Raw genomic sequence first — 21,109 nt, forward strand, 5'->3', positions numbered from 1 at the left:
TCAGCCTTCCCTCAGGCCCCCATGATGCTTTGTAGTGCTGTACATCCAAACCTAAAACACGCCTGCAAGCTCAAGGCTCAGTGTGTGGAGCTGACGCTTGATCTTCTCCAGGGATTTGGCCAGCCCTCAAGATCAGATGATGGCATACCATGAGAACTGTGCCTCAGCAGCCAGACCTTCCAGCCTCAGTGATCAGGCTTCACTGCTCACCAAGACCAACAACTCCACCTACCCTCAGTCTTCTTACAGCTCTAAGTCTCAGTTTTGCTTTTAGAGGTAGTGCAGATCTCTGCTCACTCTGGAGGTTATCTATAGCCTGTTTTCTGTTCATTCATCCAGGAGTGAACACCTGCACTTCCCAAGCAGTATCCCTAGGGACTGACCCTAAGGTTTCTGACAACAGTTTGTATTGCAGACACATTAACCTGGGGATGGTGGCCAAGGAAACCAAGAGCTTGCTGCCCTTGTCAAACTTCCAAGGATGCCTGCTAGAAGTACAGCACATCTCTCTGCATCTGTGCAGACAATGCACAAAAAGGTTTATGAAGAAAGGAATGGCACAGAAGGATGGATTTTATGTGTGTTAATAATAACAACAAACCTCCTAAGGAACAGTTCTGTTTGAAGAGGTTACAAGAGCTAAGGGGATGCAATAACCATGGAACCCTGTTTTTATTTTTGCTTCTTGGCAGCAGTAGCGTTGCCTCACTGGGTTTCCTATAGTTCTATGTGTCAAAATAGTTGTTAGTGCTGGGCCGTTGCCTCTCACAGGCACCTGGGGAGCTGTGTGGTGCAGACACGGTCTGAGCTGCCAGGATTTCACCTGTGGCAACCAGCCACCAGCAATGTGGAGCCTGCAGGGCATAGGCATGTCCTGGTACTGCCTGGGAGCACGTCCAGGCAGCCACAGAGAAGGTGGCTAAAGCTGGGTGCCAGGGAGGGGAAGGCAGCGTCATGGGGGCTGCCTGCTTTACACTGTGCAAGGAGATGCTGCCCCTGCCAGAGCCAGGCCCTCAGTGAGTGCTGTGGATGCTCACGGTTCACCAGGGCACCAGCTGTGTGCCATCAGTCCCTGATGTCCTTCCTGAGCACTCCCATCAGTGCACACCTTGCCTCAGAGACTCAGGCACCCACCCAGAGCTGTCGTGGGTCCCCTGGCCCCTGTGCAGCACCTTTCATTTTTTCTCTTCAGAACAGGAGTTTTTTAATCTTTTCCTAAAAAAACATCCATGTGCTCACCCCATGTGATGCCTCAGAAGAACAACCTAGCAGCAGGTGTTTCTCCACCTCCAATTGCCTGAGCTGAGGTTATCCTACTGGGCAGAGGCTCAGCCGTCTAGGCTGATGTGCTACACTGGCTTTGCTCTGCGGGGCTGGAAGCACCATGGTCACAGGATCTCAGGAGGAGAGGTAAACACTGGGAATGGGGAATCCTGGCCACCATCTCCTGCATGCTCCTCCATTTGCAGCTCAGCAGGAGCCAGCAGCAGAGCCCAGCCTCACATCTTTCCCCACTGCTGTGAGCTGCTGAAAATGTGCCAACGCGCTGCCTTTGACACCTGTGGCTCTGGTGCAGCAAAGCAGTTTTGCACAGAGCTGGGAGATTAATATGAGTATTCCCATGATATGGTTAACGACATCATTTGCTTCAGAGGCTCTTGGGACGGCGCTGACACTCGCTTTAGCGGCTGAAGTGTTTAATGTGTTCTCCAAGACGTTCTCTAAACACAGATAGGGCTGAGCGACACAAATGTATTTGCAGAGCGTTTTAGGGTTAGTGCTCTCCGGAGCAGAGCAATTGAATGATGGTGAGCCCTACGACAGTCTGCAAGGGCTTGTGATTATTAAATACATCACAAGTCTCCCTCTCTGTATTTTTCATACCTTTTTTCCTCAAAGCATTACTCACATGATTTTTCCCTCTGAAAGTTATTATGAGTGACTCACCTTTAGCTCGAGCGAACAAATATGACCAAGTGTTTATTCTGTTCACAGCTGGGTAATTTTAAGCCCAGATCCTGACCTTAAGAAAGTCCCTGAGCAAGGCTGGTGGATAAGACAGTACACCACCAGTCCCTGGAGCATCAATGACTCAGAGGCACTCTTCTTATTAAAACGTTTCTGCTTTTAGCTGGAGGCAGTCACACTGTGCTGACCGATATCCAGTGAATTACCCCACGCAGCCTCTGCTGGGCTGAGCTTCTGCTGCCTCCTCAGTGGCTGCTGCTGCCAAAGGGCCATCATCCCCGGGGCCTTTGCTGCCATCCCACCTGAGCACTGCAGGAGAAAGAGAAGGCAAACACTGATTTTTATGAGTTGGCAACTCATACAAGCCACGATGGGTCCACGTGTTGCTGCGGAGCATCCCTGAAGCAGGAAGAGGATGGGGAGCATGAGCTGAGCTCACCATTGCTGCTGTCAGGGAGGGCATTTCTGGTTTTGCCATCCCACTCTGTCCTGTCCCAGCCAAGGGATAGTTTTAGCAACATTTTTTCTTTGGAGCAAGCTCTCTTTTTTTCCCCCCTTGCCACCTGAGATCAGCAAATTCATTTTTCAGTGGCAGCTAAGGGAAGGCAGAGCCTGTGATATCAGGCTGCCTCTAAAAACCCCTTTGTTGTCTGCAGTTAATCAGAGCAGTTTTGCAGTCCTTCGAATGCTTTAGTCTCAAGTTTTGGTTTCAGTTTGGGTCTTACCACCAGTCTCACATTGTTTCCTGCCTGGCTGTATAACCTCTAAGCTTAGCAACCAGAAGGCTTATAGCATGTCAAATGAGCAGGTGAGGGAAACCACACACCCTGAGAGAGCAGAGAGCCTGCAAAGACAGCCAGGGCAGTGGAGCATGGATCAGAGAGCTGCAAAAAACTTGGGCTGGGGATGGGGCAAGGACTGCAGGAGTCAGGATGGGATTGCAAGGAAAAGAAACAAACAAAAAAAGAAGAAAGAGAAAAAAAAGGATGGTGTCACAAATCTTCCAGTCAATTTGCAGAGAGGAAGGGACTTTGGCAGGGCACCAAGAGCTCTGCTTCCTTGTGATGGTGTTTATCTATTGCAGCAGGGAGAAGTAAAAGGAGAGCAGCAACTGGGGCAGGCACTGGGCTGAAGAAATTGCAGCCTTTGGGTCACACATCACTGCAGAGCTGAGAGAGAGGCAGCAGAACCCCTCAGACACATAAATACATGCCATGCTGAAACACATGGGAAACAAGATAGAAGGAGATTGGGTCTTAGCTAGGGAACTGGTGTCCTAGAAGCTTCGGAGCCCTAGAAGTTGTGTTTAATTATTAGCTAATTGGCTGGGATGGATCTCATTTGTAACAGAGGAGGAGAGAAAGGATGGAAGGCTGTGGTTGGTGGAAGAGAAGCTGATAATCTCCTATTAAAGGTGGCAGAAGAAGGTGTTAGCTTGCTCTGTAGGAGGTAATGTGTAGACTTTCTGAGATGTTGTGTGGTGATAGCTAGAGCTTATCTAGGTCTGTGTCTTAAGAACTGGAGTGTGTTGCCTGTAACTTGTCACAAATCAGACTGCCTTGCCTACAGAAGAGACTTTGGAAGTTGCCTGCTGTTGTGTGTCATGCTCCTTGGAAGACAGGAGTAAGGTAATGTGTGTTAGATTTGTAAGTGGTTTTATGACCTGGGAAACTATTTTGGGAGGGTGTGGTGAGGGGAAGCAGAGTGTAATTTTATGAGCCTTAAACTCTGTGACAAAGCTGCAGCTCAGAGGCTGAAAACTTCTGCTAGGAGACTCTGAGTAGCCTTAATCTCATATTGCCTTCTCTTCTAATGCATATTTAAAAACGTGTTAGTATTATCTTTGCAACATATAGGAAGCAGACAGGTAATGATATCTCTTGGAAGGTTGTATTAGAGCTCTCTATCTTTGCTCAAGTAGCTACAAGTTTAAACCCCAGCTGATATTTTGGAGGAGTTGTACAACAGCTGAATGGATGTTAAACTGAGCCTCTGACTTGGGGTGTCCCTCTTATCACTGTTCTGTAGATATGTGTGATAGCAGCTAACCAAACTAGTTTTGTCCTTGCTCCAATCCTTGCTTGTGAAATTAGAGTAACAGCAGTTTGTTATCTTACAGATCCTGTGTAGATCAGCCCAGTAAAAATTGTGAGGGAGAGGTGATGGGCAAATAAATGCAGAGGATGGAGTTTAGTGTTGGAACGTGTCAATTTTTGATTCAAAACTTGTAATACTTCTGGAGAACACTCATCTGGTGGTTTAGGCATTGCCTCTTGTTGAGCAGGAATACTTCAATGAGAATGCTAAGGTCTAATGAGTCTCCATGTTCCAGTTGAACTGGCTTCACCAGCAGCACCCAAGCTGCTTTGCTGTGCTGTGTGCTTGTGACACGCTGCTGGGAAGGTGCAGAGCCCCAGAGCTCCTGTTTACCTCCCTGATCCCAAAAATCAGGCTGTGTTGGTGAGGGACTGTGCCCCTGCATTTGATGTAGAGCGTTGGCCTCGTTCACTCAGTGCTTCAGTCCATCCATGTCTGAGACAGGATTATGAATATGTTTTTCCCTCGCAGGATGGCTGAGGTTAATTGAGATTTGTGAGGTGTTTGGGTACTGCAGCGGTGAGCGTGGTAGAAATTGGAGGCAGCGGAATTGGCTGTATCTGTGGGAAGATTAAGAAGTCTGGAAAGCACCAGAAAATGTCTCTTCAAAAACAAAAATAAGAATTCCTCTCTCTTTAGACCCTTTAGAAATCTGTAACAGCAATTACTGGGGAAAGAAAGACATTTTTGATACGGTTTTTAACAAAACCCTCTAGTTTTACTCTTATCTGATGGCAAAGCAGCTCAAACAGAACACTTTCTGATAAGAGTCATGTATTTGCCAATTGTTTAAACAAATACCTGCCAACCTTACCTTCAATATTTGCCTTTAGAGGTTGCTGAGGACAGTGGCAGCCTGTGCCCACAAGCCATGCAGACCTGGGAGAAGAGGCATAGGGCCCGAATGGGAAGGGAAGATCTCCTGGGTATGGGTCTCAATACAGCTCATTTTCTAGTAATTATGTTTAAAAGAACCCTTTGAAATGGAGTGTGTTGGTTCTTGGAAAAGAACCCTTTCCCAAGAGGCCTGTGAAGGACAGGGCATGTTTAAAGTGCCAATGGGTGTTTCATGAGGCTTTGCAGGAATGTTCCTCCCCAACTGGTGGCTTATTCAGGATGGTTTCTCAGTGCTGCACTGCTGCTCCTCATACTTGAGTACCTTCAATAAGTCTGACAGGAACTTTCTGCAACTTCACTTCTAATCCTGAAATAAGCCTTGGGTTGTCCTGGAGCAGTGTCCTATCCACAATTTGCCCTTCCCTGGGGCAAAGGTGCTGCTGTATCTGTGCTGCAGTAGCAAGGCACGGGGAGCAGCATGAGTGTTGGGGTCCCCCTGCATGCCAAGTAACTGGTATTAGGTACCTTCCAGCCGCCCTGTGTGCTGGTTACTTGGTTATGTGTTGCTGACTCTCTATAGCTGTGCAGGTGGTAACTGGTGTGGAGGCCACAAAATGAGGCAAAGCTGGGATGAGCCCCAGGTCCCAGAACTTTGGGTCTCCTGAGTGACTGGGTGGCCAAGGACCAGCACCTGCCCTTTGGCTCAGGGCACTTCATGCTCTCAGATGTTATGCCTGGGATGTGTCTGGTCGACTTGAGGTGGCTCTGCAAAGGACCAGGACCATTTCCCTGTGGTGCAACAGTCAGGAGAGCATGAAGAGCTTTGGGCTTTGCAGCAAGGATTGGTGTTGGCAGCAGCGGGGTCTGTGGGGCTGCCCAGTCACCCTCATCTATCACCATTTCCTCTTCTCCAGTAGCACAAAATGAATCCCTCAGAAGTTCTGTTAACTAAATAAACAAATATGGAGCTATTTATTTTCTATTGTCATAAAAATACTGTGGGCTCAGGCAGGATTTTGTATTCACTGTTCACATCTGCAGCCCTGCTGTGCTTGGGGTGGGGGAAAGACTATCCCTTTTATTTGCTCCAGCTACACCAGTAAATCAGATGGGAAGGATCCTGCCTTGAAGCTGCCTCTTTCCAAACACTCTCCCCTTTCTCTCCAGTCCCAAGGGAGCTCGGCTGCACCATCCACATGGCAAATGCTGGATGTAAGAAAAACAAACACTCTTTCCTGGCAGGGTGGGAGGGGAGGAGAGAAGAAAGGCATTAGTGAGTGTCGTTTTTCCCTCTGAGCTAAAATAACCCAGCAGTGCAAGCTGAGGATGCAGCTGTGGTTCAGAGGGATTTGATTTTTGTTTTTCTAATACACCACTGGGAGTTCAAACAATGTGTCAGTGATATGTTGCCTTTTGTAGCAAGTGGCTGCTTTGTCTCCACCCTCTTTTTCTTTTTCTTTAATTTTCTTGAAGCATTTTAGTCATTCTGCTGAATGTACAGCTCATTTGGATAAAAGCCTCTGCTGTGACATCCACAGCCTGAATCCACAGAGTTGTTTGTTTCAAAGCAATAGTCTGGGAGAATTTATTGAACTGGCATCTCCTCCCCCCCTCACCTCCCATGTAAATTAATGAAATGGATGTTCTGTGGCACTTGTTAAAGAGCAATAAATCCTCTCCTGTGTTTATTGCTTCAAAGGTAAGGGAAAGTGAAGACACTATTTAGTCTTGAGATGGGATGGCTGGAGGGACTCCACTTCTCCTGATGCTTTGCCACAAAGGGAAGACGCTTTGTTTCAGCAGCTTGTAACAGCTTGAGAAACCAAAGATGCTTCTGGACCTGAAGGCCTGATGCTGTTGATTATCACTCAGGCCAAGGTCACATCACTGATGCATTCAAACCCATCAGCTTTCACCTGGGGGCATCACTACCCTTTGTAAATCCAACCTCCCTGCTCACAAAGGTACTTCCAGGAGCAATGAAGCAGCTCAGGGAGGTGTAAATGAGGTGCTTAACCTGGGGAAGTGGGGGAGGGACTTTTGTAGGGCTAAGTGCCTCTTGGTATCCACAGGCAACTCTGTACAACTGGACACTTGGTGAGTAGCACATGATGTTATTAGTCTGCACATAATGGTGCCTAAGTATCTCTCAGTGCTCTGCAAATCCTGATTAAACAAACCTTAGCTAATGTGGGTCTTTAAAAATTACTTCTAAAAAAGATTCTTGTGTTTCTGGGACGTGGTAAAGCCACTTTCTTCATCTCTCATGTCAAATCAATGGCAGTGCTGCAAATAGAAGCAGACGCTCCAGCTGATCGCTGCCTTCCTTGGCTACTGACTCAGGCCAAGGATGGCTGCAGCATGAGGTCCAGGATGGTTTCTGTCCCTGTCTCCCAGGGCTTGGCCTCAGCTGCCTGTAGTGGTCTGGGGTTGTGCCTGTTCTCTGGGCTGGCAAATGGCCACAGTGCAGGAGAGAGGTGAGAGTCTGTCACTGCAGCTCTCTTGGGTTCAGTTTGATGGATGTTGTCACAGCTCCTGGTAATAGAGGCTCCTCCTGGGTGATGCGAACCCCTTTGCATGTAGGCACATGTGGGGAGCTGAATCAAGGCTGTTGGCTCCTTTTGCAGCACGAATTTAAAGACAGGTGAGAACTTTAATATCTTTGAGGGCGCTCAGCAGGTTGGGGAGTGAGCACAGGGCAGTGCCAGTGGGCAGGGGTTCTTGTGACCACAGGCACAGCCTCTGCTTCTCTTATGGCCTCTTCTGCACTGTCACCCTGAATCACAGCAAAATCCACAGCAGAAAGGGGGTTTCCTTCCTCCTTAACCTGACAGTATCTCTCCTCTTAATCTTAGACTTCATCTTCCGACTATCTGATCAGAGGCAAATACAGTTTCACTGGTTATGAGTAAGGGAAACCTTGGAGAGCTGTTGACAATATTATATCTTCATAGCAGGGGAAGAAAAGAAGTGTTAGGGGGTACCAGCCCCTGCAATGCCCTGAGTGAGCCTGAGCCCTTGGGTGAGACTTTGCTGTAAGAGGACTGCAGGAAGGTTTAGCTGCTTAGCTCCAATCAGAAACGGATCGTGAGGATGTGGTTGGTAGGTACTTGTGCTGCTTTTAAAACCACAAACCCCAATCTCTTCTTTTTTCTTTTGGCTGTTGTTACTTTTGCTGGGATAATACAGAAAGGCTTGGCTTGTGGTATTCTCTGAGAATCAAACTGAATTAGGGGCTGGCTGTAAATACCGTGAGGGGTTCAGTTGCTGGACTTGGAGTGGTGGTTTTGGAGTGCTGCAAGTTTCTCCTGTTTGAGCTGCTCTTGTGGCTCTGGGGAAAGCAGTAAGAGAGCAACCTGTGCAGAATGTACTGAGCTCTCCCAGATTAGCCAGAGCATGTCCAGTGGGGCAGCAGGAGCCTTGCTGCATGCATTAGATTAGATAGTGAAAGCAGATTAATTTCTTATCACTGCACGCAGCATATTTTGCAGTTGGGTTTAAAGTTTTCCTGTTGTAAAATGTGCCTGGCACTGCACAAATGCACTTACGCACTCAAACAGAAGTGACTGGACTAAAGGTCACCCTCTCACCACCATCAATGAAGTTAGTGTTGTCATTTGGCAGTGAGGATGCTTTTCAGCATGGCAGAAGCTTCAATATGTGTGGGCTTTGTGTTGCTAAGGGTGGGGGCTCTTTTTCTTAGATTTGGTGATTTGTAAAGTAGTTGCTCACCAGAGGAAGCCTCTTAATCTGTGTTTCCCTGCATCAGAACACCTACCAGATGGGATTTTCTTTCCCTTTATGTGTCAGAGAAGGCCTTAAATGGCCGTGTGAGCTGCACGCTGACTTTCCTTGCCAACAGCCCCGATGGTAATCACGGCCATGTGCTCAGTGTCCTTGATGGGAAATTTGTCATCATGTGTTACAGCTCACAAAGCCTTAGCTTGGTCTTTCAGCTGGAGTATTAAACCTGATGACAGATGCCAGCTCTTCCAGCTCCAGTGTGGTCTCTGGAGTGCACAGGATGGTGAGCACTTAGCTGGCTAAAGGAGGGCTTCACTGGAGCACTGGGGAGAGGCAGTGGCTGCTCTGCATGGAAGTGTCTGCTTCCCATGTCAGGATGGGCTTTGGCATGTAGTGCTGGTGGTTGTAGCAGTTCACTTAGAGAAATAATAGGGGGTGTGTGTGAGATTCTTTTGCCCTGGAGCTTGGAAGGCAAGTACCAAACCCTGCTTGGCTGCTGAGAGCCAAGTGCCTGTTGTTCTTGAAGCTTCCAGGCAGCATCCATCTCTCCCATCCATCTATACCCAGCAGCAAAGTGTGGAAGGTGATGTTTTCTTTACTTTATTTATTTACCCTGGGAAAAGACTCCTTCCTTCTATTTTATGGATCAACAGAGGCTAAATCTTAAGTGCCTGAGGCTTTAAAGTAAAATAAATAAACTTTTTTTTTGTAAGAGAAGAAAAAGGTTTAATTCAGTTTCCCAACCATCCCTGTGTTTAATTCAGCAGTGTGAGCACTTCAGCAAGTGGAAGGATCTTTCTGTGTGAAATTTATTACCTGATAACAGCAGGGAAAATAACTTAAAATTCTTTTCCAGGTATCCAGACTATCATAAACCAGAATTACAGCCTGAAACTTAAACCCCAAACCACTTCTGAATGGCAAGTTTAAAAGCAGCTTAGGTGAGAAAAAGCCTGAACATGCATATTTTGTAGGTGGATGAGCAGCAACTAAGCGTGGCGTTTCCTGCCTTTCTGAAGGTTTGCAGTGGGTTGTCTGATCCTCATCTCTCAAGGTAATGAATAAGGATGGGAAAGGCTGCCTGCAGCTCCAGGGAAGGAGTGGGGAGAAAGGAGGCAGCAGGAGAGATAAATTAACAGAGATTAGAGGCTGGAGGTATGTGGCTCCCACAGTCAAAGTACTTGGTAGGAGGTTATCTCTGCTGGTCTGACAGCATTGTGCAGGCACTCTGGAGATCATCCCATGTCTGTTACCACCATGAACCCAGGGACAACTCGATCTTAAAGGTCTGGTTTTAAACCAAACAATACAGGTCTTACACTATTTCACATTTCTCTCTGAGGCATTAAAAAAATGCCTGAAAGCAATATTTTTGAGCTTTATCCTTTTTCTTAAAAACTATATCTTCTTTTCATCTTCATGGCAAGATGATGAAAGTGTGACTTGATGAAATCCTTCAGGAAATAAAGATGAGGTCCTTGTGTGCTGGGAGCTCATGCACTCTGCTCATCCTTCTCCTCTCTTTGTAGGCAGAGAAGCCTTGGTGCTATTAGCTGACATGGGAAGAGCAGTATGTGAACTCTGAGCTTTTTCTGCTACCCCTTGGAAGAGGCAAATTGTGGTGATTTTGGTCAAGTCTCAGAGAAGTCTGTTTTTCAATTTTTTTATTTGTTCCTGATATCTTAAATTCACTGTTCTTGGTAACTACTGGATCTTTCCAAACAGCCCTTTTATTTTTCTCATTGTGGCAAATAAGGACAGGAGGAGGAACCTGCTTTCCTCTTCTTTGCTATGGATGAACCAGCATTGCTCCAGATTGTTTGCTCCAAAAATGAATGAATGAACTTTTGATCTGGCTTCTTTCTGAAGCTCAAGATTAAACTAATCTTTACTGGTTTCTTTGTGGCATGTATATTTTGGGGGAGGGTTGAGGTGCAGAAGTGGAAGGACTTCCCAGAGCCCAGACTTCTTTTCCCTGACCAAATGTTTTCTTGAGGCCCTTCCCTGGCATCTGGAGCTTGTCTGGAGACCCCTGAACTTGCACTTGGTTGAACATTAAAACCTCATCTCCTTTGAAGAATGAATCCTCTGCTTCTCCTTGTTAAGGAGATGTATAGGCTGGCTCATAGTTGCCTGTGAAGCTGTGATGTCATGGTGTATGATGAAATTTGTGCTTACTTCAAGCCTCTTCTGCACACCTACAGACCCTTAGATATTCAAACAGCAAAAGGTGTCAAAACATAGCCGAGCTTCTGTGATATACGGCCCTCAAACTCTTTCTGATGTTGGTTTCCTAACCTTGGTCACTTGCATGTTGCCTGAAAAATCAACTGTGGTGCTCCATAGTGGTGGATTTATTGTGGGGTAACTATCTGCAATGCACCTATCTTGAGGAGTAAATATTCTGGGGGGAGAAATCAAATGTAGCTTTTTGATCTATTTCTCTCCAGCTTATACAGTTTGGTCTCTATTTTTTTTTTTGTTGTTCTGATGCAAAGTCTTAACTATAGAAATCAATTAGCTCTGAGGCCTCTGGAATTCTCCCCAGCCCTTTAGCTTTGGGAGCCAGGGAGGCTTGTATGCTTTGCCAAGAAAGATGGACATTGGTCAGCGACACTTAACCTTTAGTGTCATGTCCCTTGAGAGTCGTTGATGAAACTTGGGAATTAATGCCTTTAAAGCCTGGGAATTAATGCTTCTGGGCTATTCAAAGCACAGCTCAGCCCCTAGATCACATATTTTAACTAAATTGGTTACAAACAGATCTGTCTAAATTGTGGGTGCGAGCCCCTTTGTGTGGACACTCCTAAATCAGTTTAAGAGTGGCTGGTATTGATTTTAACTTAATGTGGTTTGTTACTGAAGTAAGCCGGATCAATAGTGCTAAATAGGTGCAATTTCTTGTGTTGACTATGCTGTGGAAAACTTTCATAGAAAAGATGAGCAGAAAGGGACAAGGACTGAGTTTGTTCTCCTGTTGCTTCCCAGTGAGCACTTGTCAAATTTTATGTCTCTCTTGGGGATCTTTTTTCCATGAAAGACACCTCTTTGAACAGAGCTTCTGAGGTGGGAATAGAGAAATCCTGAGTCCAAATCCACCCTAACAGAGGATTCCTAGGAATGCAAAGCTTTATTTCACTTGTTTGCCACTGTTGCCTTTGAGCCAGGAACCCACACAGGAAACCAGCACCTGAGGTCTGAAGGCATCAGGAAGGTTGGAGCTGTGCTTTTGCCATAGACCTTCAGCATGGCTCTGAGGAAATCTGGAGGATCCCCCAACCTCATCTACCCCAGAGTTCTGTTGACTGTGTTCTATGCTTAGAGTTGGTGATTTTTTTTTTTACACTAATAAAGTTAGGAGGAGGGCAAAGAATTACCTTGGAGGGATCCCTGTGTGCAGGCTTATAGCCCTTAGGCCAAAAGATCTCTGCACTCACTCTCGGGGTGAGCAAGAGGAGCAGGATCTGTGTTCCTGTCGGGAGAGATGGAGGATGGCTCTCATGAGAACCAGCTGCCCTGCCTCCTCATTAGGGTTTGGGCTCTGTTGAATCCTATGAGGATCTTTGCCTTCAGCCTCTCTGTCACCAGCATTTAGCTCTCACTGTCAATACTGTGGGTTTTCCTCTCATGCATTATGCAGCAAGTCTCGCTTTCTCACTGCCTTTCCATCACTGAGTTCAGTGCTCTTACCATAACCCTCTGTGTTTAGCTCTCAGATGTTCTTTATTATCACAGCTCACACCAGTTATGGATCTGTGCTGGCCACCAGTCTCTCACGAGCCTCCTGGCCCCTGGGGACCAAATGCCTCCCTGCTTTGTTAGCCTAATGCTGCCTGCAGTGCACCAAGGCTGCTCCCTGCCCAGCAGCCAGACTGGCTTGTACCCCTGCTGCTCTCACAGAATTTGCAGTAGGAGAAATCCTAATACCCATACTATTGCACACACAGATCACTTGTGTGAATATTTGGTTTCCACCAGATCTTAGGCAGGTTTCCTTTTTTCTCATTCCCAAAAGATGGATGATGGAGGTACCCTCCCACATGCAGCTCATTGCCATGCATGTAGCAGTCTATCTCATTTTCATTCCAGAAACAAAAGGTCTGTCAACAAGTTTAACTGCACAGAAAACACCAACCAAGAAATAAAGCCCAATTAAGAATAAAGAGAAGGAAGAGGCTTAGTATAATAGATTGTTTTGGTAAGTGGTTTTGTCAGCTCCATTTGCAAGCTGTTGCTATGTGAACCTGCTGCAGGACCAGAGCTGGCTTAGGTGCAGGCAGGGCAGGCAGTGTTGCCGGTGGGCTGCTGGGCCCTGGCTCTGGGGGAGAGGGAGATGCTGTGGGTTATCTCTCCCAGGAGACACTGTGCCAGCAGCCCCCAAGTGACCCCTGCCCTCCTATTAGTGGGTCTGAGCTGGGAGCCAGGCTGTTGCTGTCTGCCATCACCTTGTTTCACAAGGGCAACCTCACTGTGAGCTGCTGTTGGATGTGCTTTTGAGGCTCTGCCCCAGTAGCAGCAAGACAGCAGCTGGAGGAGGCCACTGTCACCTTCCTGCAGGCACGGCCAGGCTATTCCCAGGGACAGCCCCGTGCTTGCAGGTTTCTCACAAGCTTTCCCTTGACTTTTCAAGAGATGACCACTTCCAACAATGTTTCTGCTTTCTGCTGCGTTAAGACTTGGAAATTTGCCATTCATCACAGCTGTGCATTTGAGCCTGTGTGATTATTTTGGGTAGTGAACCATGGTGATTTGTGCGTATGTGTTTTACTGGCGAGCAGGATGTTCCCTATCTACCTCTCCCTGACTGTCTGCATTTGCATTGGTTAATAAAATGGATAATGTTCAGTGACTTTCTGATGGGTGAACAAGATTTGGCATACAGGATGTGGTAGCTTTTCATGAAGGGTAAAATTTCAGCCTGGGAGATTGAACCCTCTGTGGCAGCCATACACAATCCATAATAACAGAAGCTTTTAACCCATCCATAATTGGTTTCATATAGAAAATGATTGCTGTAACTTAACTTCATAATTCTAAATCAGTAGCTCTCAGTAGGATTTCAGATGCTTTAATTTGCCCTGAATTATCTGTAGAACTCACAGGCAGTTCATTTATGCTCTTTTCTGATTATGTTCCTTGTCACTCTGACCTAAACTTTGTCTGTTTAATTTTTTCTCTCCTCTTTCTGAAAACAGACCCATTTCCAATGCTATCTCAGCAGTGGTAATGATTCTGACTTGTGAATGGAGTGGATGTCATGCTCTCCAGCTGCATCCTTTGGAGACCAGCCCATACTTTGAACCTGTCCTGTGTTACTGACTTGGTTGGGAGTCAGCCTTGGGTTGAAGGTGTGGGTACCTATCAAGAGGCTGTGAGGTGAGCCAAGCAGGACCTTCATGGTGGTGGCATGTGTGTTGGTTTCTGCCATGGTTCCTCTTCTTCAGCTGCAAGGAAAAGGGAAGGAGGTAACAGACAGTTTTGTCTAATCCTGGGCCACGGGTTTAAATGTACCATGAAGGATCACACATTGTAGATGTGGTGTCAGTCTGGGGGTACCTCCCTAACAAGGACAAAGCTGGGTGATTTGCAGGGTGGCCACTCCTTTCCTTATGGCAGCAGCCGGCTCATGTGATTTTGAGTGACAGCAGATGAAAGGTTTTGCATTACAGCTTGTCCCTAGAACTGTACATCTGTGTCAGCTCTTTGCTAAATCAATAAACAGGCTGCTGAAGGAAAAGTACTTTTAGGCTTCTTATGTCTTTATGCATCAAACTGATTGGGCAATGAGAAGCTCAGATGGTAGCAGGCATTGCAGTGTGGCTGGCTGAGCAATATTTTTTGTCATAGGTAAAGGCTGAGTCTTGGATGATGCTGGCAGGTTGCTCCTCCAAAAAGGCAACAGTCATGTGGGTTCCTTTTTCAGTGGTGGTTACTATGCAATTTGGATAGAAATCCTGAACCAAGGAGCCCGAGGAACAGCATCAAGAAGTGGAGAAAAATCACTTTGCATGTTCCAACAGACTAACAAATTACCTATGGAAATGCACTTGAGAATATTCGTCAGTAATTGGATTTCGGCTGTTGTTCTAGTATATGTGCCCCCAGGCTGTGAAGGTAAAAGGACTCCACTGAAATGCTTTGAAATGTTCTCTGGCACCTACAAAATGCGTTTGCTATTAAAAAGTGAAACCTGCAAGTCAGAACGCTGCTAAGTGCAGTTTAGAAACAAAATTGCACCCCTGAAGCATAGCTAAGGGTACTGAAGCATCTGGCTTATCCAGACAATCTCAACCCAGAAACATTCCTGTGACTTGAGTGGAGAAGTCTTGTGTGCTCTCCTCTGCCAATGTTAATGTGGGCACGTCTGTGTTGTGCAGCAGGACGTAGAGCAGGAAATGTCAAACGATGGCTGGTTTGACTTGGAGTCCATGTGTTCTGGAGTAGGCTAGGAACACATGGAAGGGTTTGCAGGATGAACTCTTCTATGTTTGGTACCTCTTGAATGTTCTGGTCCTATTCCTGGACCCAAAGTTTATAGACTTGAAATATATAAAAGCTACTGCATGGGGACCAGTGGGTCTTTAAAGTGCCTGCAATGTGTTTGACACAGAACAGCTCTCAGGAAGCTGCCCCTGCATGTTAGGCACCTTTTTCTTCAAATGTCAATGATATCTCTAATCCTGACCTTGATGCTGAAACTGGAGATTAGAGAAGAATAAGCTGTCATTGCACATCACATGGTGGCCACTGAGTTTGCTGTGGAGAAGGGGAGTGGTTTGAGGTGACAAGTTGGGCAGAACTGAATCTGGATGCTGAGAAAGTGTTCTTGAATTTGGGAGCAGAAGGGAAGTAAAATCCATTTCATTAGTCATGCATATGTTAAAGATAAAGCTATGGGATTTTTTACTTTGTTGTTTTGGAGGGGCTTTTTTTCTGTGATGTGGCTTTTTTTCAGTGATGATCCCAGTTGTCCAAGTTCTGATTATTGGTGGCTGCAGCCATACACTCCCATCAGGCATTGCTTCATCTGTTTCAGTGGAGGTGTACACTGAGACAAAAAGGACTAGACTTGCACCTCAAGAGCTGTCTGTGCAGTTCCAAATCTACTTGTTAATTTAAAACTTTTTATCCTAAAATGAAGCTGATTTTCATAATGGGAAGGCATCTTGGGGAACCTCTCATCAGTGATTGCCTTCAACTTCTTTTGCACAGAAAGAGGTTTCTGAAATTCTACAAAACAACATTCCTGACATGTGGAAAGTCCAACTTCTTTTCATCAGGGTTTTGAGTGTAAAACAGGAGTTGCTAGGCATATGTTGAAGAGGGGGAAATGGGATTTCTTTATTTCTCTATTCAAGTAGTGTTCAGAGAGGCTACTTGCAGAGCTGAAGTCTAACCAGCTGTGGGTTACCTGTAAGTAGAGGTGACTGATAACTGCCATCTTTCCTCCTGAATTACTTTTTGGCTGAAGATAAGAGCCAGGCTTTGAAATCTGCACATCTCTATCTGAACCTTTCAGACCTCTCTACCCTTTGGAAGGAGCCAAAAGCAAACCTGGCCCTGGCAACTGCCCTGGTTCGCGTTGTGGGAGCTACACGGAGGGAAATAAATCTGCTCTGCCAACTGAGGCAACTAGCTCTGTGGGTTTATAAATGCTCCAATTGAGTGTTTTGACACGGCAGTCAGATATAGTTAATCTTTCCCTTGACCTCCCGATACCGGAGCGCGGGCTGAAACCGCTAGTTAAGCACGTCCGTCTCCTGTTGTACCATTCGCGCTCCAGCGCACCGCCTAATCAAGTGTAATATATCTCTGGGTAAAACACACACAGTGCTTTTCACAGCTATTTAAACAAAAAACAGACCTCGGTGCATTAGTTACATACACAAGCCACATAGAATTGCTGTTCCTGTGGTTAACAGAAGTTGGATGGACTGGGTTTTGCTCTGAGGAAGAGGGGTGGGAAATGCTTGCTTCTATCTTTTTGCATGTGAAAAAGTACCCTGTTGGTGTCATCCCAAAGGATGTGCATCCTGATGGGTGGTTGATTTTGTGCCCGTAGTCCAGGATTCAGGAGAGAAAGGGCTGGCTCTGGGGGATGTCAGGAGGATCTTATACAGAGACTGCACCAAGTTTCTTGTCTCTGTCTGATAATAAACCTTCCCTACAGCAAAATATAGCTCAGGAGAAAGTCAAATTTGGGCATAACAGTAGGCTATAAATATTAGAGGCATGATATTTGTGTGAATTGCTGGGCTTTTGTTTGACAGCATGGCTGGATCTGTACAATATGCTGCCCATAGAAGCTGGAGGATGACTCTTAGAGAAATCTTTCTATTCACACCTGGTAAGACCCATTTGCTTTTGTGTAGAATTGTTCATCCCAGCTTTGCTTAGGAGAAATGGGGACTATTTTGACAAGAGATATTTTAAGGGATGTTCTATTTTTAAAAGCATATAATGAGGCAACGTCAGAGGATGTCTGTGTGCAGTGACCACAAAGGTGAGGCAGGCAAACCACAGGAGCCCTGAACTTGGCTGGGAGCATGAGCTATTGGATGAAGACTGGAAGGCAGCAGGAAGGTTGCTGAAGGGAATGTTGTTTTGGCTTGGACTGAGGCTGGTAAGCAAGGCAGTTGTGCCAACAGTGCAGAAAGTAGTTTGTGACTTCTAAATGAAAGGATTAAGTGATTTTTAAAGGTTGAGAAACACCAGACTGGGTGACCTCTTGATACTAAATCAAGCTTTATCTTTTCACATGATACTTCACCCAAAGGATCACAGATGCTCTCTTCTGTATTTTTTTCTAGTCTTCTGTTTGAACTCACTAGGATATCAGTGGGGATTCATTGATGTGCCTCTGTTAAAATTTGACAAAGCTTCTGTTTGAGAACTCTATTTTACAGAGCAGCTCATCCTGTTGGATATTGAGAAATTACACAGCCTGGGATAAAATAAATCTGAACCCACCAGAAGTCTTGTGTGCTGAAGTACAAGGTTCCTCCAGGCAGTACAATGTATAAGCCCTATATAAATGTCTGTGTGAAAATAGATACTTAAATCTCTTTTGAATCCTTGTTCTCCCAAACCCATCTCAAAGCCTGACCGTGACCTCTGTGGCTCCCTCCCCTCCCCATGCAGCAGAGCTGAGCTCTCCTGTGGGAGACAGAGGTGAGACCCGCCGAGCTAATGTTTATAAAGCTCTTTGAAGGTGAACGTTAGCGTGTACCTGCAGCAGCAGCCTGTCTTGTGTGTGCTTGTTAACATTCAGGGCATGCTCAAATAGCAGCTCTGTGGCTCTGTGTTAACTGTACTGATAAATCTTGTGTAAAAACAACACTCCACCACACTGTTAAAGCTCCTTCCACCTGGGAACATCAAAGTCTGACACAGGCACAGCTTGATCCTCACAGCAGGCTGGGGTTGCTTTGTGCTGGGGTGCAGATGGGGCTGTGGTGAACCAGGGTGTGGGGGCATCACTGATTTGGGTGACAGAAAGGCAGTTTTGGGGGTCTCTTAGGCAAGGACTTGCTACACAATGGCAATGACCTGGCCTCAAGTTTTTGTAAATGTGCTTCTGGGAGCTGACTGGTGCTCCAGGGAAGAGAAGGGCAGCCTACAAATCACTGCAAGCAAATCTGGGCTTTAGCACTAGAGAAAAAAACCCATATCACAGCATGTTTTTAAAGTCTGCATTTTCCATGCTATGAAAAGTAATTAGATGCCATTATGAAATCTAATAGTAATGTCTATGAAAGCAGTCGTGCCTGCCTTGTGCAGAGTGCTAGAGGACTGCATCCTGTGCCCTCCTTTAAAGGCTGCAATCCTTATAAAATATATTTGCCTTCTCTAAAGCTTTGAATCTAAAGCAGCTTCAAAGCAGAAGGTACCTGTTATTAAGCTTTCTTTTGTTGTGGCTTACAATAAGTAACTTCTGTTAAAAGAGATGGAAAACTTCTGTCAAGGAAAAATCACCAGATTAAAGAATGATTTAGGTTTCAAGGTACCTCTGAAGCTCAACCTTCTACTCAAAGCAGGACTGACCTCAAAGTTAAATCAGATTGTGGTCTAAATGAGATGACACTTACTTATACAGCAATAATCACATAAACTGCCACACTAAAGTTTTATGTTTGGTCTTTTTCATAGAATCATAGAATGGCAGGGTTGGAAGGGACCTTTGGAGATCATCTAGTCCAACCCCCCTGCAGATGAAAGTTCACCTAGATCAGGTTGCATAGGAACATGTCCAGGCGGGTCTTGAAGACCTCCAAGGAAGGAGCCTCCACAACCCCTCTGGGCAGCCTGTGCCAGGGCTCCCTCACCTCAACAGTGAAATATTTTTTTTCTTTTTCTTCTGAATAAAGGGATAACTGGAGAAAAGCTATTGAAATTTTTGAGGTTAGTATGTAAATAACAACCATCACTGCTTGGGATATGTTTTCCCAAGCCAGAACCCTGAAGGATGCTGTGTGGGATGGAAGCAGCCCAGCCTGGGGCAGGTGTCAGATGTAGGCATGGCCTTTGGGAGACAAGGAGAGTCCTGAAGTTTCTCACAAGCACAGCCTCCTTTTTTAAAGATGGTTAGCTGAGCCACTGAGGGGCATGGGTTAGTGATGGACTTAATCTTAAAGGTCTTCTCCAACTGAAATGATCTTCTGATTCTATGTTCTTCAACTTTCATGTGGGAGTAGCCACACTTGTGTCTAATAATGATTTTGATAAGTGAGTACTTCAGGTACCACCACTCTCACTAAGTATGAGCTGGGGAAATGTTGCTGCGTTTCTCTAATATTTGGTACTCCTGTGCAAGTTTTTCCCCATATTCTGAGAAGCTGGATGGATCTGAATACCAAGGGTGCCTGAGGAATGCTTTCTCTCCTGCCCACTCCTGCAATGCCCCCATGCTGCTGCTTCTCACAGAAAGTTTGAGAGATTGTACCTGTTCTTAATTTCCACAAGTTTTTCTTTTCCAAGACTGTTTTAAATGTAATGACTGTAGAAATACATTGCCAAGTGCCAGTACTTCTAGTAAGGTGGTCACATCCACCTCTGCTGTATCCTCTTCACCTCCAGCTCCCCAGATCTTCTCTGCCTCCTCACATACAGCTGTAAAATCCTAAACAGCCTCAGGGAGAAATACAATTAAAACCTAAAAATGCTCTTAATTTCCTCCTTTTATCAAAAGCCTCACCCTAGTGTGCAAGCTTTTATACAAGGAGCTTAATTGTATAAACCCACTAGTATGGGTTACAGCTCCAGTTTCCTTTAATGTTGAATATTAGCATTTATTATTTAGATAATGCAAACAATGAGATAAGTTTAGTATCATTGTCTTAGTTACTGATGTTACAAAAACCTGATTGCTATTTTTGTGGCTTCATAAATCTGGAGCTTTTGATTCTCCTGTTGTCCACCTTTGAAATGTGGAATCTGTAGTGCTTGGGCAGCGTTTGTTAAGGTGGGAGGCTCAGTGGGTGGACTTCTGGAGGACTGTACCCAAGTCATTGTGACTGTAGAAAAGACTCAAATGTTGCAGTTATAGCCCCGATGTGCATTTCCTGGGGATGAAGGATTAACAAATGATGGATTAGGCAAATTAATCTATGGTTTGTCAGGAGTACATTACACAGGGTTCAATTTAAGTTGATGGATTTATTATTTATTATTTGCTGTTGTGTGTCAGTAAATGCCTCTTCCTAACACTATGATGTATGATAGCAGCCTATGCCTGAGCTGCTGTATATAAAGGTCATCGTTTCTGTAATTAACCCCATTTTTCATGGTCTTTTAATGACAATACATTAATTTGTGTTGGTCTGGAATGTGGCAAAGAAATGCATTTCCTTGGGTGAGATTTTCTTAAGCTGCAGAGCTCCAAAACACAGGACTATGACCACTGGCTTTCAGAGTACAAGCACGCATATTCTTCCACAGATTGGCTGTAGCTCAGTTCCTCCAACCCAGGAATATTTTCAGGGAGAGAAGGAAATCTTAGAGGTGGTTGCAATACCAGTTTTAAGAAGAGATATGAGGACTGGGACTTTGGAGTGATAAAACAGCAGAAACTCTTCAGCGAGAGGTGGGGATCTGAACCAGAGCTGCTCTTGAACGAGACCAGAGAGGCGACAGGGTCCTGCTTGCCTGGCTGGTCCCGTGCAAGCAGCAGCAGGTTTCCTCTGAATTTCCCTGTCTTTGTGGCTTAAATCAGAATCTTAAGACTGGCAGAGTGCCCTGTTTAACAATACCGCTGGCTAATCATTTACAGCAGAATGCAAAGGCAAAGAAGTGTGTTTTTAATCTTTACAAATGTATCTAGATAAGCCAGGAGACAGACTTATCTTTTGTATTACAAGAAAGGACGGGGAGAAAATCCACACCAAGGAACATTGCTGTACTGTCCTTGGCCTTTTCTTCAGCCTTTGTCTTTCTCTCTGTATCTTGTTGAATAAATGGGCTATGG

The 21,109-nt window shown here is 45.6% G+C and overlaps 1 long non-coding RNA gene across 2 annotated transcripts in view; it reads left to right on the forward strand.

Annotated features, from left to right (window-relative positions):
• Nucleotides 1-3,119: 3,119 nt before the first annotated feature.
• The window catches only part of LOC133627102 (uncharacterized), a 49,176-nt gene continuing 31,186 nt past the window's right edge, over nt 3,120-21,109 (forward strand). The window contains exon 1 of one of the 2 annotated variants that reach the window (XR_009819948.1): nt 3,120-3,596. This is a non-coding gene — a long non-coding RNA (uncharacterized LOC133627102). The remainder of the gene's footprint in view (nt 3,597-21,109) is intronic. The other variant, XR_009819947.1, reaches the window with a different exon arrangement.

The sequence above is a fragment of the Colius striatus genome, chromosome 17 (genome assembly GCF_028858725.1).
Source record: "Colius striatus isolate bColStr4 chromosome 17, bColStr4.1.hap1, whole genome shotgun sequence".
Classification (NCBI taxonomy): Eukaryota; Metazoa; Chordata; class Aves; order Coliiformes; family Coliidae; genus Colius; species Colius striatus.